Source organism: Phyllostomus hastatus, unplaced genomic scaffold (assembly GCF_019186645.2).
Source record: "Phyllostomus hastatus isolate PE091 unplaced genomic scaffold, TTU_PhHast_1.1 phas_contig_254, whole genome shotgun sequence".
Lineage (NCBI taxonomy): Eukaryota > Metazoa > Chordata > Mammalia > Chiroptera > Phyllostomidae > Phyllostomus > Phyllostomus hastatus.
This window is the reverse complement of record NW_025333810.1, coordinates 11,707,284-11,726,901: the sequence shown is the minus strand read 5'-3', so window position 1 is coordinate 11,726,901 and position 19,618 is coordinate 11,707,284.

The following is a 19,618-nucleotide window of genomic DNA, read 5'->3' as shown; positions in this document are numbered from 1 at the left end:
GTTTTTGTTTGCTGGGTTGTTTTTGTTTTCTTCTGACAGCTCCTGTATAATAGCATACAAGATGTGGTGGAGGTTGTGAATCTCAGTCAGGCAGCCAGAGGGAAGAACCCAACAATGAATGAGCCAACAACAACCAAAACGCAATTACAACAAGAGAGCCCACATAAACTGCATAATGGACATCCCTAGAGTATTCACCTCAGGAATTCAAGGAAAGTGCACCACTGAGTCTCACAGGACTCCGACCACAGAAGGCTATCTCACAAAGACAAGGAGTCAAAGCAGATCAATCTAATTGCAGAAACCAACAAAGAGTCACCTAAAATGGGTTGGAAAAAAAAAACAATTGAAAGGTAAGGAGAAATTCCTATAAAGAGTGCTAAATGAAATTGAGGCAAGCAATTTATCAGACACAGAGTTCAAAGTTATGGTTATAAGGATGTTCCAGGAACTTAATGAGAACCACAAGGAACTCAGTGGACACTATATCGGCATGAAAAAGTACATAGAAACTATTAATAAGAACCAGGAGGGAATGAAGAATACAATCTATGAAATTAGGAACACACTAGAAGGAATTAAAAGCAGGTTTGTAAAGCAGAGGATTGAATCAGCAAGTTAGAAGACAAGGTAGAAAAAAACACCTAGTCAGAGCAACAAAATGAAAAAAGACTGAAAAAGAATGAAAACAGTTTAAGAAAGCTGCAGGACAATATAAAATGTGACAATAGTCACATCATGGGAATACTCAAAAGAGAAGAAAAGGAGCAAGAGATAGAAAACCTGTTTGAAAAAATAATGACAGAAAATGTCCCTAACTTGGTGAGGGGAAAAGTCATGCAAGTTCAGAAACCACAGAGGGTCCCAATCAATATGAACCCAAATACTTCAAACACCAAGACACATCATAACTAAATGGTAAAACTTAAAGACAAAGAGAATCTTAAAGGCCAAAAGGGAGAAACAGCTAGTAACATACAAGGGCACTCCAATAAGGCTATCAGTTGACTTCTCAATAGAAACACTACAATCCAGAATGGAATAGCATGAAATATTCCAAGTAATGAAAACCAAAGACCTTCAACCAAGACTACTCGACCCAGGAAGCCTCTCATTTAAAATGGAAGGTGAAATAAGGAGCTTCCCAAACAAACAAAAAAAAAGTAAATTTTCACCAAACCAGCAGTGCAAAAGATGCCAAAGAGTCTGCTTTTAGAAGATGAAGAAAAAGAAAGAGGAACAGAGGCACAAATATAAAAAAAGCAATAAATAAATACCTATCAATTAATAACCTTAAATGTAAATGCATTAAATGCTCCAGTCAAAAGACATTGAGTAGCTGAATGGATAAGACTTAAACATATGTTGCCTATGAGAGACCCACCTGAGAACAAAAGATCTGTACAGGCTGAAAGTGAGAGGATGAAAAAAAATATTCCAAGCAAATGGACATGAAAAAGAAGCTGGGGTAGCAATACTTATATCAGACAAAATAGACTTCAAAACAAAGGTCATAATAAGAAACAAAGATCACTATACAAAGGTCACTATACAATATTTAAAGGAGTTGTCCAATAAGAAGATGTAACCTTTGTAAACTCATGCACCCAACATAGGAGCACCTAAGTACATAAGGGAAATCTAGGAGGACTTTAGGAAGGAAACTGACATTCAGTTATTGTAGGGGGTTTTAACACACAGTTGTCAACAATAGACAGATCATCCAAATAAAAAATCAACAAGGATATTGTGGCAATGAACAATACCCTAGATCAAATGGACTTAATTGATATCTATAGAGGATCTTGCCACAAAGAAGCAAAATATATATTCATTTCAAAGATAGACCACACTGTATGACACAAAACAAGCCGCAACAAATTCAAGAAAATTGAAATCATATCAAGCATCTTCACAGGTCACAATGGCTAGAAACTAAAAATCAACCTCAAAGAAAAAACTCAAAAACATTCAAATACATGGAGACTGAATAACATGTTATTAAAATAATAAATGGGTTAACAATGAAATCAAGGAAGATATTAAAAATCATCTGAAAACAAATTAAAATGAACACACAACAACCCAAAACCTATGGGACACAGCAAAGGGAGTCCTGAGAGGGAAATTCATAGCAACACAGACCTACCTAAAGAAGATAGAAAAATCTCAAATAAACAACCTAACCCTACATCTATAAGAACTAGAGGAGACTTCTAGTCAAGATGGTGGTATAGACAGACATGGCTCTCCTCTTTGCAAAACCACATCAAAATTACTACTAAATTATAGAACAACCATCACTCAGAACTGTCAGAAATTGAGTTGAATGGAAGTCTGAAAACTCTAAAATTAAAGAAACCACATTCATCTAGACTGGTATGAGAAGTACAGACATGAAACAGGCTGGTTCCTCACCCACATGTGTTGAATAAAAATTCAGGAGGGATAGCTCAGGAGAAAGGAGTCTGAAACCCACACCAGGACCACCAGTCCAGGGTTTCAGTGCCAGGAAGAGAAATCCCCACAGCTGCTGGCTGTAAAAGCCAGCAGGAATTGAGGTGATGAGGCCCCACTGTGGGCCTGTCCCCAGCAGCTCCTCTTAAAGAACCCACAAACAGACTCACTCCCTCTGAGCTTCAGTGCCAGGGTAGCAGCTTGAAAGGCATCAGTGGTACACAGGGAGAAACGGAAGTGTCTGGCATCAAGATAAGCAGAGGCCATTGTCCTTTTTCTAAACTGTCTCCCCACAGAGCCCACAAGCTGGTGCCATATCTCAGACTCCATCAATCTTGCTGAACTGACCCAACTTAGAGATCCCCAGAGACTCTGTGCCATCCAACTTACAGGTCCACTCAAGCCAGTTTTCCATATGAATGGCTAGTCTTGGCTCATGCTTCACAACATCCTAAATCCCATCACACAAGCTATAGCTGGCTTCAGGGGCTCCAGCCTTGGCACTAGCAGCATTCAGCCTAGATTCACAGCTGGGAGTCACCAGGTAATCTCCAAGCACAGCACAAGCAGCAGCCATCTCAGATTGCTTTATAGCTCAGGCAGAGTGGCCCCAGGCAAGACACAGGTTGGGGCTGACCTCAGCCTGCACAACCTGGGAAACCCCAGCTCCATTGCACCCAGTGAACAGCTAAAAACCATGTGGAACACCACCACCCCCACTCTGGCCCAGCTGGTCCTCCACAGAGGGCTAAGATTGGTGGTTGGTGGACATATCCAATCTTTCAGCTGACTGGCCTGGATTAATCTCTCCAGTTGATCTGCCAACAGCAACCAAATCTCAACTACAAGAGAAGGATGTACTCAGCCACATGAAAAGTGTGCCTCAAGCACCCAGCTTGGTTAAAAACAGGAGGCTATGCCACTGGACTCCACAGCATACCTACTACATTAGGCCACACTACCAAGACACAGAGTCATACCAACTCTACCTAATACACAGAAACAAACATAGGGAGGCTGCCAAAACAAGGAAACAAAGAAGCATGGCTCAAATGAAAAAATATATCAAAACTCCAGAAAAAGAGTTGAATGAAATAGAGATAAGTAATCTATCAGATGCAGAGTTCAAAACACTGGATATAAGGATGCTCAGGGGACTAAGAGAGGACTTGGCAGCCTAAAAAAGATTTAGTCAGAAAGGAAGGATACAGTAATTGACATAAAAAACAATTTGCAGGGAAACAACATTGGATTGGATGAAGCTGAGAATCAAATCAATGATTTAGAACATAAGAAAGCAAAAAACAACCAATCAGAACAAGAAGTAAAAAGAAGCCTTCCACCCAAAAAAAATGAGAGTAGTATAAGCAGTCTTGGGACAACTTCAAGAGGTCCAACATTTGCATCTTAGGGGTGTCAGAAAGAGAAGAGAAAGAACAAGAAATTGGAAATCTATTTGAAAAAATAGTGAAAGGAAATTTCCCTGATTTTGAAGGAAATAGACAAGTCCTGGAAGCACAGAGAGTCCCAAACAAGATGGATTCAAACATGCTCACTCCAAGACATATCATAATTAAAATGCCAAAGGTTAAAAAAAGAAAATCTTAAAAGAAGCAAGAGAAAAGAAATTAGTTACCTACAGAGGCGTTCCCATGAGAATGTCAGGTGATTTCTCAAAAGAAACTTTGTAAGCTCAAAGGAATTGTCAAGAAGTGCTCAAAGATATGAAAAGCGAGGACTTGCAGCCAAGATTGCTCTACCCAGCAAAGATATTATTTAGAATCAAAGGGCAGACAAAGAGATTCCCAGACAAGAAAAAAATGAAAGGAGTTCATCATCACCAAACCATTATTATATGAAATGTTAAAGGGATTTATTTAATAAAGTGAAGAAGACTGAAACTATGAATAAAATGTCAAAAATACATATCTATCAACAATTGAATCTAAAAAACAAACTAAGCAAACAAAAACAGAATCATGGATATGGAAAACAGTTTGATAGTCCACATATGAGGGGCATGGGGAAGAATGGGTGAAGAGGTAAGGGGAATAAGAAGTACAAATAGTGTTGGAAACCACCTTGCCTGGTTTCAGAAGCTGTAATCCCCCATGGCTAAGGCTGAGTAAAAAGACCTGGGGACCATAAGCCACTAAAGAGACAAGGCTTATCTTCCTGGCAGGGGTGCAACCTCTGCCCCCTTTCACTTCACCCTGCTTGGCCCTCAGCGGATAACTGGCTAGCCAATGACGGGTAAGATTCCTCAAGGGGGGGATGACCTAAGACAGGCATGGTCACAAAGGGGCCCTCAGGGAATGACTTGGGAGGCTATGGAAAAAGGGGTTGATAAACCCTCACCTCTTGGCTTTGACATAGCCTGAGTCCTCATTCTGTCTGCAAAGAGTCTTCTAACCTCTTGGCTGCATTACTTCCACTACCCAACTCAAGCCTGAAACAATGCCTTAAGCCTGACACAATGCCTTAAGCCTGAAACAATACCAGAGGTGGGTGAGGCCCTGTGCTAGAAAGGGTGGGTTCCCTGGGGTGATCAGGCCCAGGAAAGAGTGCATAAAATCCTATTAAACCTACTTTGCTAGTACCTTCAATTTAAATGATAAGAGCCCAAGCATGAAATGAGTTTGTTTCCCCAAAGTTTTATGGCCCTTTAACTATCTGACCCTGACTCAAAATAAACCCTTATATTTCTTTGAATGTGATCTATTGTTTAATCATTACTTCTGACAATGATTGATGAACTTTACATATATACCCTGTATTCCTATGCAAATTAAACCCAATAAAAGCCCATTGAGGAACAGGCTCCTGGCCTTTCTCTTTTGAGGGATCAGCCACCTTTTTTCCCCAAGCAGGTCATGTCTTGGTAGACTTACTCTGATCCGTGGCAGACAGGGGGGCCCTGTGGGTTGAGCCCCCCCCCTCAACAAAATAGGTAGGCACAGAATAGCCAAGGGGATGTAAAGTACAGTCTAGGAAATAGGGTAGCCAAAACACTTAGATGCATGATCCATGGACATGAACAATGGCAGGGGATTGCCTGAGGGAGTGCAAGGTGATGGGTGGAAGAAGGGCAAAGTGGGAAAATTCTGGACAACCATAAGAGCATAATCAATAAAATATAATTTAAAAAATAGAACTACAGAAACAACAACCAAGTCCAGAGTGAGTAAAAAGAAAGAATTAAGATCAGGACAGAATTAAATGACATAGAGACTAATAAAACAATTCAAAGAATCAATGAATCTAGGAGCTGATACGTTGAAGAGATAAACAAAACTGACAAACTTTTAACCAGATTCATCAAGAAAAAGAAAAGAGTGGACCCAAATAAATAAAATCAGAAACAAAAGAGGAGAAGTAACAACTGATGCCACAGAAATACAAAGTACTGTAAGAAATTACTATGACCAACTATATGCCAAGAAATTGGACAACCTGGGTAAAATAGATGAATTTCTAGAAATACACCATCTTCCAAAACTGAATCAGGAAGAAGCAGAAGCCTGAATACACTGATAACAACTTGCAAAATCGAAGCTGTGATAAAAAAAATTCCCAGCACACAAAAGCCCTGGACCAGATGGCTTCATGGGAAAATTTTACCAAACAATCAAAGAAGAACTAACTCCTACCCTTCTCAAAATATTCCCCCCAAAAAATTCAACAAGAGGGAAGAGTTCCAAACTAGGAAAAAATTTAACCAAGGAAGTAAAAGACCTGTACTGAGAAAACTATAGAACACTGAAGGAAAAACTGAGGAAGATACAAATAAATGGAAGCATATACCCTGTTCATGGATTGGAAGAAAAAATATTATTAAAATGTCCATAGTACCCAAAGCAATCTACAGATTCAATGCAATCCCTATTAAAATACCAATAGCATATTTTACTAATCTATTTCAAATACTCCAAAAATTTATATGGAACCAAAAGGACTCTGACATACCTCAACAATTTTGAAAAAGAAGAATAAAGTTGGAGGGATCGCAATACCTAATATCAAACTATATCACAAATCCACTGTAATCAAAACAGCCTGGTACCAGCATAAGAACAGACACACAGATCAATGGAACAGAAATAGAGAGCCCAGAAATAAACCCATGTCTCTATTGGTCAATTAATATTGACAAAGGGGACACAAGCTTACAATGGAGTAAAAATAGTCTCTTCAATAAATGGTGTTGAGAGAACTGTATTGGTACATGCAAAAAATGAAACTAGATCATCAACTTCACCATATATCTGAATAAACTGAAAATGTATAAAAGACTTAAATATAAGTTGTGATACCATAAAAATCCTAGCAGAAAACATAGAAAGTAAAATGTCAGATATCCCACATAGCAATATTTTTGCTGATATATCTCCTAGGGCAAGGGAAATAAATGAAAAAAAAATAAACAAATGGGACTACATCAAATTAAAAATTAGCTACATTGCTAAAGAAACCATCATCAAAAGGAAAAGGGAACCAACCACACAGGAAAACGTACAAAAAGTGTTTGCTAATGTTACATCAGAAAAGGGCATAATCTCCAAAATGTATAAAGAACTCATATGACAACACCAGGAAGACAAACAATCCAGTTAAATGGACAAAGGACCTGAATAGATACCTCTTGAAGGAGGACATACAGAGGGCCTAGAGACTTACAAAAATATGCTCAATATTACTACCCATCAAAGAGAAACCTATTAAAACCACAATGAGATATCACCTCACACCTGTCAGAATGGCTATCATCAATAAATTAACAAACAACAAGTGCTGGCTAGGATGTGGAGAAAAGAGAACCCTAGTGCACTGCTGGTGGGAATACAGACTGGTGCAGCCACTGTGGAAAACAGCATGGAATTTCCTCAAAAAACTGAAAATAGAACTGCCTTTTGACCCAGTGATTCCACTGCTGGGAATATACCCTAAGAATCCCAAAAGACCAGTTCAAAAGAACTGATGCACCCCTATGTTCGTAGCAGCACTGTTTACAATAGCCAAGATTTGGAAGCAGCCAAGTGCCCATCAACAGATGAATGTATTTTTGATACACTTGTATCCGTGTATCAAAATGTAACTGTGGTACACTTATGCAATGGAATACTATGCAGCAGAAAGAAAGAAGGAACTCAGACATTTTGCAACAGCATGGATAGGCCTAGAGAATATTATGCTAAGTGAAATACGCCAGGTGGTGAAAGATAAATGCCATATGATCTCATTTATAAAAGGAATATAATGAGCAAAATAAACTAACGAGCAACATAGAACCAGAGACATGGAAACATGGAACAGACTGACAGGGGCCAGTGGGAGGGAAAAGGTGGATAAAGATAGAAAGTAGGGGAAGGGACTAGTCAAAGAGCGTGTATGAATGACCTATGGACATGGACAACAGTGTAGGGATTTACTGTGGGAGTGGGGGCTGGGCTGGGTGAAGAGGGAAAAACTGAGACAACTGCAATAGAACAATAATTTTTTTAAAAAGCAAGGAGTTCAGGGAGCTTCCAGTTCGGTGGACACACTGAGGTGCTGGGAGGGTGAGGTACCCAGTGAGGGCTTCGAAACTTCATGTCCCTTCCCCACACCTGGCCCTATGCAGCTCTTCCATCTGACTATTGCTGCATGATGTACTTTACAATAAACCTGTAAACCTCAAAAAAAATCACCTTCAATGTTATTGTAAATTGACATTTTCTAATTTGTATTCCCACCAATCCGGTTAAGGTTACATTGTTTTTCTATAGCAAAAAAAGGGGTAATGAACAATTAGAATAATCATGTAAGATAGAAGAGAGAGTTATTTCATTCTAAAGTTATTAAAAAGCCACATATTCCACATGTTAATGCCTTCCATGCCATATTCTAACTCATCTGACCTGAGTCTGATTATAAACATAAGGCAGTTTGCAGATAAAATTAGGAAGATTGTCAAAATCCACATATGCTTAGCACCCAGAGAATATACTAAAAGTCAAAATATCAGTTCAATGAAATATTTGGTTTGAAATGCGATGTTTAAATTCTCCTGAAACTTGATAAGGTGTGAACCTTTAAAAAATATGATATGGTTAAAGCAGGCTAGGTCTGTTATTAAGAGAAAATAGGACATTATGTATTACATTTGATCAACAGTCAATTGGAGTAATTAAAACCAAAGCACACAAACACCCTCTTTTCTTCAATAGCTTTAACTCTTTCAGGCTAAGAAACCACAGATGCAGAACTGGAGCTGCGTGCCAAACTATGGCTCTGAATACTTAGAGATTAATGCTGCTTCTTAACTCACTCAAGGGTGTGTCTCAGGCACTGAGGAAAACTGGCTCTATGTAGCTTTTATAAATTATTGGTATGCTGATTTTGATACAAAGCTTTTTATCCACTCCCACATTAATGTATTTTCTGTTTTAGCTTTGCTGCATGCAGTTAGTGGCTCAAAGCCCTAAGTGACACACCAGAGCATCCTTAAGACCTCAGCTGTCAGCCACAGTTGGGAATACCTTTTTCCTGGAGTGAGGGCCACCATGAGAAGGAGAAAAACAGGGTGGGTGAGTAATTTCAAACAATTAAGTGTTCCTTTAAGGGTGTCTTTAGCTAGGAATAAGTCAAGCTCCAAACAGCATTAAAAAATAACAATCTTTGAAAAACAGAATCTCAGTCAGAGGGGAGCTGTCACTTCCTATTTCTTAACAGTGCTAAATCAGTTCTTTGAAAATAAAGTTTGCTATTAATACTTACACAGACCAAAATCCAAGCTCTTCAACACTGTTAACTGTATTTCCAACCCTGTGAACCCTGTTTGCTGTGATGTAGTCTAGAACAACTGCCCACATGACTCCCCATTTCTTGAGTTGATCTGATTTATTTTTACCTATTGTACTGTCAGGCCCCAAGAACTTTCATTCAACCCTGCTACCCACAGTAGCCACAGAAAATCTTTCATGTTATTTCTATTTTTATTTGAGCTCAGATGAGTTCCTTCTAATACACAAATTTCTCAAGAGCTGTGTTTAGCTTCCCACGTGTTCGGTAACGAAGAGCTCCAACACAGAGTCAACGCACATGATCTCAATACCCTAAAGAGATTAAGACAGCAAACAATACAATCACAAATTGAACTGCATCACGTAGGTACAAGGAAAATACTTAACAAGTATTTGTGTTCTTCTTTTAAGTCCTTTTATAAAGATGTGACTCCATCTAAATTCTAGCAGAGAGATGATAGAGATCGAGAGATATGGGCTCTATTTCTATTCAGGAAAATGTCCAGTTCAGAACCCCAATTTCCCATTATACATAATGTGAGGAGGGTAAGACGTTTGGATAGCAGACATTCAGCCTTCCCCCCATGTGTTGCTTATACATTAGCAATAATCAATACAGGCTCTTATCCTGATTTCTGTATTGCAATCTCAAAATCTGATGATTAATGGAAACGTACAAGAAGGCCAAAGATGGTCACTTGCCACCTTTTATAAAGGGGTTTTTAACTTGTAGGAGGTCTTGCAGCCTTTAAATTAATAAGCAAAAGAGTTCAGATCCCCTGTGTGTTATATTCCATGTAATTACAGCATTTGCAAGGATCATACAGAAAACAGAACACACCATTGAATAAATGCTTTATTTTGAAATACTTAGAAGGAAAAGTTTCCAGTAAATCTCAGGAATATATAATCAGAGTTATGATGACATTCTAGTTTGTGGAACCTGACACTTAGAATTGGCATTGAAAGGCTTATCCAGGCTTTGAAATTAACATGGAAGAGAAAGAAAATATATGTATATATGTATATAGGCATGTATGTTTATATTTTATATATACATATACATACATATCTACATATATGCTTACATACAAATTGTTCTATATGGAATGGACTTCAATATCAACTTTCAAGTAACTGTCAGCAATGAACTAAATCTTCTCCTTTGAAAAAACAAATTAAGAATCAGAAGAGAAACAATTAAAATTTAAAAAATAATGCCCCCCCCCCAAAAAAAAGAATCAGAAGAGAACAAAGAAGATACTCAGACTGTTTTTAAGTGAAATGTTCTTAAAACACTAATAGATCTGACTTCCTAAGAGAAAAAGACCAACAATGTTATGGGTTAACTTTAAAAATTAAAATACTCTAAGTTTATAATTAGGGACTGAAATACACAATGGTGAGCTTTCATAAAAACTATTTGAAAGAGAAATTATATGGAGCTTATATCTGTGCTTTATACTATTCTTTCATTTCACTGAAGTCATTTGAATTTGGTGGGAAATTTAATCTATATGCCCTGATTCATTTCTACAACAATCATGGAAAATCAGTGTTCAGTGTTTGATGTATGTTCAGAACTGTTTTTATACCTCTCCCTTCAACCCCAGGAGGCAGCACCTCACAAGAGGACAAGAACTTACATGTGGTTTCTTTAACTACTACTCAACCTGCTCAGGGGGTGGGGAGTTTGGGGGCTACTAGAGTAGGGTGGTTTGAGGAATAATAATGTAGCTATGAATACACTTTGAAGTTTGCAGGACTTTGAGCTCATGGGACTAATGGTGTTGAAAATCTAAGAGTGTAAATAAAATTATTCTGGTTGGTTCCTGTATATTAATGTATACCAAGGTGACCAAAGTATATAAAAGGAAATACTTTACCCATGAGAAGTGACTGACCTCAGCTTTGTGAATTATTTTTTTTCTACTTGAAATTAATGATGCCATTGGTTTTGGTTGGTTTTCATTTCATTTTTTTTTTAAGTGAGACTTTTATTCCTGCAGGGAACGTGCTTACCCACCCTCAAAAGAAGTCTACCAAAGTTAATCTATCAGAGCACTTTAAGAGTAGGAGAGTCCTCTGCTCTACAGCCACAATGCAAGCACCTTAATAGGAAAAATGATGGTCTAGAATCCTTGTAAGATCCTCACTAACCCTCAACAGTCTTGTAGTCAAAACTAGATGAACCAATTCTACTCTTTTCTCCATATTAGTACCTGTTCTATTGACCTGTACTTTCAGAAGCAGAGAAGATGAAAAGCAATCGTCTTTAACCCCTGAGGTTGACACAGAACGGCCTGGGTAAATGACAATGAATCTGACCCTCATATTTTGCATTATAATATCCTCCAAAACCTAGTGGAAATATGGCTAAGGATGGAGGAAGGAAGAAAAAAGTCTTTATGATGAATCACAGAATAAGGTTAGGTTGCACCAAATAAAACATACCAATTAATAACAATTGCAATTTGGTATTTGAATTAAACTTCAAGACTAAACCCATCTATTTTGAAAGAATCCAAAATTTAACAGCAAGTAAAACATAGCCCTCTGTTCAAATGCCCTCTTAAATACTTATGAAGACCAAGATAGGATCTCCCTAACTTAAATGAGAAGGTGGCTGGAGGGAATGCAGCCTGAAGGGAACTCATAGGATCTCCTTGCCAGGCAGCATAAGCCTGCCTGGGTGACTGGGGACCTTATTTCAGAGAGAGTTATGGAGTCAGAGTTGGGAGAGGCACAGTTGGAAGGGAAAGCTTCAAATTGAGAGATTAGCATATGCTAGCAGTCCTCAAACTCCTGAGACTTAGGATATCTTTATACTTTTAAAAATTATTGAGACTTCCTCAAAGAACATTTTTACATGGGTTATATCTCTCAATATTTGAAATTACAAGTAATTTCAAAATTTTTTATTTATATATTTAAGTCACAATAAACCTAGAATATGTTATCACAAAGATTTTTATGAAAAATAATTATGTATTCCAAAATGAAAATATTTAGTGTGGTGTGGCATTGCTTTATTTTTCACATTTTTGTTAATTTCCTCAATCTTTGCCTTAATAGAAGATAGCTATCTTCTACTGTATTCTCATATTTTCTGAATTCAGTTTGTTGCAATATGTTATTTTGTTTGAAGTATATAAAGAAAATGCAGCCTTATAAAAAATTTATAGTTGGAGAAAGAAGGAATATTTTAAAGTCTCTCCCAATAAGTGTGTATATTATTTTTGATACCCCACTAAAACTTGGAAAATGGTAGTTTTTTAAAGATAAGTTGCAATTTGGAAATTTGAAAACAGAAATGAATTTCTCATGTTATGTTACATGAAAATCCATTGGTCTATCTTGTACGTTGAATAGCTCCTTTATACATGCTTGATAGGTTCTGGAAGTGATGCATTAATCATTGGGAAAGTACTGGATGCCTGAGTTCAGATGCAGGTCTTCCAAATATTGGCACATTGTATTATATAGTATCAATAAAATCACATTTGTTGGTATTATCACCAATCTCATAGTGAAGGCTTTAAGTATTTGGAAACTGTCAAATTCATAGTGGTAGATTCAAGTTTTCAAAAATTCTAATTTTTACTTGAAGGCTTAAATTATATCATTGGCAGCAAATACTGTCAGTTGTTTTCCTTGAAGTGACAGGTTTATTCCATTTTTTAATAAAATTCCTGTCAAACACTCAGGTCTAACTAAGCATAGTTTGTCAGTCATGCTTTCAAATAAAAACAGCATTTTCAGCATCTAAAGAATTGATCTGATGTTTGTTCCCATCTGAACTGTAAATATAGTAAAATCATAATAAACATCTTATAGTATTGAATCAGACTTGTGTTCCTAGAAGGAACCCTAGGTAATGAACATATTGTATTGACTTAACAGCATCCCTTCCTTTGAGGGGCTGCCCCTCCCCTTTTCATGTTGTTTTAATGGCACAGTCAATCATTGGCCATGTAGAAGGGCACAGAGACACAGCCTAGGAAACAATAAAGTGGGTTGAACTGGACACAGGTAAGCATGCAACACATGAACTTGCCAGAGTTCTTTCCTGGGGTAGCTGTCAAATGGAAGAAAAAAAACAATGTTCTCTTACAACTGGCACTGCTGAGCTTAGAGACTATGAAGCTCAAGTTGCTTTCAGCCATCTTTCCTTCCCCATAGAGGAGGGTGCAATCAACTGTTGAAAAGATAAGCTCTTGAAAATTTTCACGTGCTTTAGTTTTATTTAAGCACACATGATTTCAAATCAGGCAGCATGAAACCAAAAGTGCTTAGGAGCTCTTCACCTAGAGGAGCTAGGGTGAATTTTCATAGAGAAGATGTAAAAGCAAATCAATGAAATTATTTTATTGGCTGTAGATTGAGCACTGCCTTATTTGGGGAAGCTGAGTTGGCTCTTTGTGATTGTTTTTTTCTTGAGTTTCACTTTCTCAGATTTAAGTTCAGTGACTGTGGCTTAGGTTTTGGTTTGCTTACATAAGTTACCAAGGCAATAGAGCCACCCAGTCAAATAGCCTCCTTGTTTGGTTACTTTACCACAGAGAGAAGCAGAATTCATAAATAAAAGATAATGACATTGTTTGAGCATGTGGATATGTTATGTCTAAAGCCACATTTAAACCTGAGTCTGCTGTGTCCATAAACCAATATGGCCTCTTAAAGGATTTCAGTTGAGTTTTGCACATGCAAGTCATAACAGTTGTAATACATTTTACCTGATTAGGGTTACCTTTTTTTCTTAAATTCTATATGAAATTGTCCTCTTTAAAGTTTTTTGAAGAATATTTATATGTAAGAGTAATCTATTTTATGTGTGACTAGACTCTAGCTTCATAGGATGGGGTAGGGAAGGGAGGAGAGGGGAGGAGATGGAATGTGAAGGAATCAAACAAAACAAAACCAGAACAGTAGAAATAATGTAGGAAGTATTTGTTCCTTAAAATTTTAAAATAATTCCTCTATGAGCCCTGGCTGGTGTGGCTCAGTGGATTGAGTGCCAGCCTGTGAACCAAAAGGTCGCTGATTTGATTCCTAGTCAGGGCACAAGCCAGGGTTGCAGGCCAGGTCCCTAACTGGGAGCAAGCAAGAGGCAACTGATAGATGTTTCTCTAGCACATCCATGTTTCTCTTCCTCTCTTTTTCCATCCTTTCCCCTCTCTCTAAAAGTAAACAAATAAAAACTTTAAAAAATAATTTCTCTGTAAAATTATACAGGTTCAAATTTTTATAGTTTTTTAATATGCTCATTTATTTTATGATTACTGGTCTACCAGGTTTAACTTTTCTTTAATTAATAATATTGGTATTACATGTTTTGCTAGAAAATGAGTTTTGCATCCAAGTTTTCTTTTTCTTTTCTTTAAGTATATTTTGTTGATTATGCAATTATAGCTGTCTTAATTCTTTCCCCTTCACCCCCTTCACCAGTACTCCCCTTCCCTCCAGCAATCCCCACTTAGTTCCTGTCCATAAGTCATGAATATAAGTTCTTTGGCTTCTCCATTTTTATGCTATTTTTAACCACCCTGTGTCTATTTTTCACCTACGAATTATGCTTCTTATTCCCTGTACCTTTTCCCCTATTATCCCCCTTCCCCCTCCCCAATGATAACCTTCCATATGATGTCCATATCTGTGATTCTGTTCCTGTTCTAGTTGTTTAGTTTGTTTTTGTCTTTGCTTCTGTTTTTTAGATTCAGTTGTTGATCATTTTGTCATTTTACTGTTCTTAGTTTTTATCTTTTCTCTAAAATATGTCCCTTTAACATTTCATATTATAAGGGCTCAGTGACGATGAATTCCTTTAGCTTTACCATATCTGGGAAGCACCTTATCTGCCATTACATTCTAAATGATAGCTTTGCTGGATAGAGTAATCTTGGTTGTATGTCCTTGCTTTACATCATTTTGAATACTTCTTGCCAGTCTCTTCTTCCCTACAAAGTTTCTTTTGAGAAATCAGCTGATAGTCTTATGGGAAGTCCTTTGTAGGTAACTCTCTGTTTTTCTCTTGCTGCTTTTAAGAGTCTCTCTTTATCTTTAACCTTTGGCATTTTAATTGTGTTGTGTCTTGGTGTGGCCCTCTTCGGGTCCAATTTGTTTGGGATTTTCTGTGCTTCCTGGACTTGTATGTCTATTTCTTTTGCCAAATTAGGGAAGTTTTCTTTCATTATTTCTTCAAATAAGTTTTCAATTTCTTGTTCTTCCTCTTCCTTCTGGCATCCCTGTGATTTAGATGTTGGCACATTTGGAGATGTCCCAGAGTCTTCTTATCCTCTTCTCATTTTTTTCAATTCTTATTTCTTCATTCTGTACTGGCTGATTGTTTATTTCTTCCTTATGTTCCAAACTGTTGATTTGAACCCCAGCTCCCTTCTCTTCACTGTTGGTTCCCTATAGATTTTTCTTTATTTCACTTAGTATAGCTTTCATTTCTTCCATACCCATATTCCGTTTGCCGTACTCGATGAGTTCTCTGATCATCCTGATAACCAGTGTTTTGAACTGTACAACTGATAGGTTGGTCACCTCCATTTCGCTTAGTTCTTTTCCTGGAGTTTTGATCTGTCCTTTCATTTGGGCCATATTTCTTCATCTCAATTTGTCAACCTCCCTGTGTTTGTTTCTGTGTGTTAGGTAGAGCTGCTTTGACTCTTTGTCTTGGTGCACCTCTTACATTGTAAAGAGCAGAGCCTTAGATACTCACCAGGGTGAGACAACCCACTTCACCACTTTGTGGCACTGTATATGGGAGCAGGATCAGAGACGGAGCAATGCCACTTGCTTGGCACTCACCCCATTTGCAGTCCTTTTACCCACTTCCTGAGTGGTGCCCCTCTAGCTGTTGCCCTGGCAATGGTTCCCAGAGTGGGTGAGTTTTTGTACATTGTAGGACTGTGGGATCCCTTTAAACAAACTCTCCTAAGAAACCAGCAGTTTCTTCCACTGCCCCAACCCCCACTGGTTTTTACAGCCAAAAGTTATGAGACTTTATTTTCCTACCACTGGAACCCTAGGCTGCATGCTCTGGCCTGGGGCTGGGATCACTCTCTCCCCAGGTGTCCCTCCCAGTTTTTATCTGCCACACGTGAAAGTGGAACCACCCATTCCACAAGCAGCCATCACTGCTGCCTCACTACCTCATGGCCACTGAACACCACATCCTCTCCACCCTGGCTCCCCTGTTCTGCTCCTCCTACCCTTCTGGATGAATATTTCTTCTTTAAATCCTTAGTTATCAGACTTCCATACAGTTCGATTTTCTGGCAGTTCTGTCTGTTTTTTGTTTTGAGGTTAGTTATGATCCTTCTTATGGTTGTATGAGGAAGTGAAGCATGTCTACCTACACCTCCATCTTGGCTAGAAGTCCCCCAGGTTTTCTTATTAAATAGCCTACTCGAATGGTTTTTATATCCTTTCTGTGGTGTGGGTATGTCATATCTCTCATTCTTAATTATACATTTGGTATTTTCTCCTTCTTGATTAGATGAGCTAGTGACCTAACTGGATATTCTTTTTTTTTAAGATTTTATTTATTTATTTTTAGAGAGGGAAGGGAGGGAGATAGAGAAAGAGAGAGAAACATCAATGTGTGGTTGCTGGGGGTCATGGCCTGCAACCCAGGCATGTACCCTGACTGGGAATTGAACCTGCGACACTTTGGTTTGCAGCCCGTGCTCAATCCACTGAGCTACACCAGCCAGGTAGATATTCTTATTTGTTATCATTAATTGTTCTATTTTAAAAATGGTATTGTATGCACTTAATAATTCTGCTACTCTTCTAACTCATTAATTTTTACATTTATACTTGATTCTTTCCTCCTGTTTTGCTAAGTTTAATTTATTGTTCTTGTTCATTTTATTTTATCTCCATTTAACTTCTTTACCTAGAGTCATCTCTCCTTGACTTCTTAGAGACCCTGTATGACTTAGTTCCAGCCATATTCCACTAATTCTTTTTTAACTTCTTCTTTAAATACAAAAAAAAATCCATTCTTTCAGCTGGAACAGGTAATGCTTTCCTCATGATTTTTTCCAGTGGTTAGTCAGAAAGAACACTTCTTAATGCCTTTTAGAAAGCTGTTCAGCCAGGCATGAACCTCAACAGAAACACAGATGGAGCAAACAGGCCACCTTGGATACAAACCCTGCATGATCAGGAAAATAGGTCTGAGAAATATACAAACAGCATTGTCAAAGTAGAAGCCAATTCGAGGCATGGAAGAAAAGGGGGAAAGCTAAGGCCCTGGCTAAAATGTCTCACATCACTGCACTTTGGGTTTTGGGTTTAATCCTATGCAATTTATTGAATTAAACTTCCATTAATCTCCATTTAAAACTGAAATTGCAAAAATGCCTGATTCTTTTAATGGAAAAATTACACAGATACATCACAAAGAAAACCAAGGACCTGTCCAAGGGCAAATTGTTTTTATAAGAACATAATGTAAAGCAGTTTGACCACTTCTGAGAGGCACTAGAGAGTCCAAAAATGGCTTATGATTTTAGCTACTAAAAGAATATTTATAATAACTATGATTTTTTCCAAAGAAATTCTGCAGGAGACAGATCCTCAATGTAAACTTACAGCACTCTGCAAGTTCCAGGGGGGGAAAAAGAAAGTATTTTAAAGTGTTATGCTATTGTCTGTACCTTGAAGTAATTATCAAAACCAGAAGATGACTTTTTAATCAGCTGAGTTGGGATTGCTTAAACATGGGGTTTAAATGATTTCCAAGGAACCTTTTTCAGGTTATTGTGTCTGTCGTTAATACAAGGATTAAAGTGTCTTCGAAAGGCCTCTAACTAGACGGACTACAACTGTTCCAAAGGGGCATTACATTCCAGTCTTTTGGTGATTCAGAGACTGCGTGCCTGGGCCCTAAGGATGAGCAGCCACTACAGAAGGGCCTGACCAAATGGATTTCTTTTGTCATGGCATGGGTAGGAGTTGTTAAGCTGCTTTTGCTGTTCTGAATAAAAGAGAGGAAATTATTCTCCTCTGGAAAAATGTCTACCCACTCCTAAACTCCCCTGTGATTACAGTTGTACAAAACATTTGTCCTCCTTTTCACAAACCAAGACTGCTGTCTCCTGTTCTGGGGCATTGAACAGCTGCTATCTGCTGCACCAGGGGAGAGGGCTGCAATTCAGGGATTAATTGAAGTAATTTCCCTAGAAACAGCAGAACTTGTCTTGGTTAAGTCATTCTGAAAGGACCAGATGAGGTTAGCAAATGAGAGCTAGGTATGATTTTTACAAACAGCAGAATCTTAAAAAGCTTCCAACCAAGGGTCACTCTTGCTAATATTTTCATGGTGCATTTCCATAGTACATTTTATTCTTACTAAGGTGTTATTCCCATTTTAGATATAAAAACATCAGAACTCCAAATGTTAAATGAATTGCTCAAAGTCACCATTTTTGTTAGTTGTAAGGCCAATAGTAGACTTGCTGATATTAAATGTTCTTTTTTTATTTATTGGGGTGACATTGCTTTATAAAATTTGTACATTTCAAGAGTATAATTCTATGATACATCATCTATATGATGCATTGTGTGCCCACCCCCCAAAGTCAAACCTCCTTCCATCACCATATATTTGACTCTCTTTACCCTTTACTATCCCTCATCCCCCTGGAAAGCACCATACTGTTTTTTGTGTCTATGAGTTTTTGTTTGTTTTTATTTGTTCACTTGTTGCTTTCAATTTTATATCCCACATATGAATGGAATCATATGGTTCTTGACTTTTTCAATGGCATCTAAACTGCAGATCCACATAGAAGAACAGAGCTGACTAACTCATTTTCACTGGGGGCCACATCAGCCTTGTGGTTGCCTTCAAAGGGCTGAATGTAGTTTCAATTCCTTAACAGTTAAGGAGTAGTTACATTTATAAAGTCCTAAAATTATTTCAGCCCTTTGAAGGCAACTGAGAAGCTGATGTGGCCCCCGGAGAAAACGAGTTTGACACCCCTGCACTAGAGAAAGCAGACCAACTGCTGCAGTCTTTTCTGAGTCAGCTCAGAGAAGATGGGCCTTACTGATCTTCTTTTCTGCCCATTCTTCAAATTCAATTACTCTTCCCCCAGATCCAGCTTACTCTCGTATACAAAAGGACATCACTGCAAAACACACTTTTCCCAAGTTTGTTCCTTGCTTACATGTGAGTCTATTTGAAGACTGACAAAAGGTTGCATTAATGGAGTGGATATTTATGCTAGGCATTGTTCTAAGCACTTTATATGTATTATCTATTTTACTTTTCCCAGGAGCTCTTTGTGACAGGGTACTATTATTATCCCCATTGTAAAGGTTAGGAAACTAAGGCAAGAAGGTTAAACAACTCATGA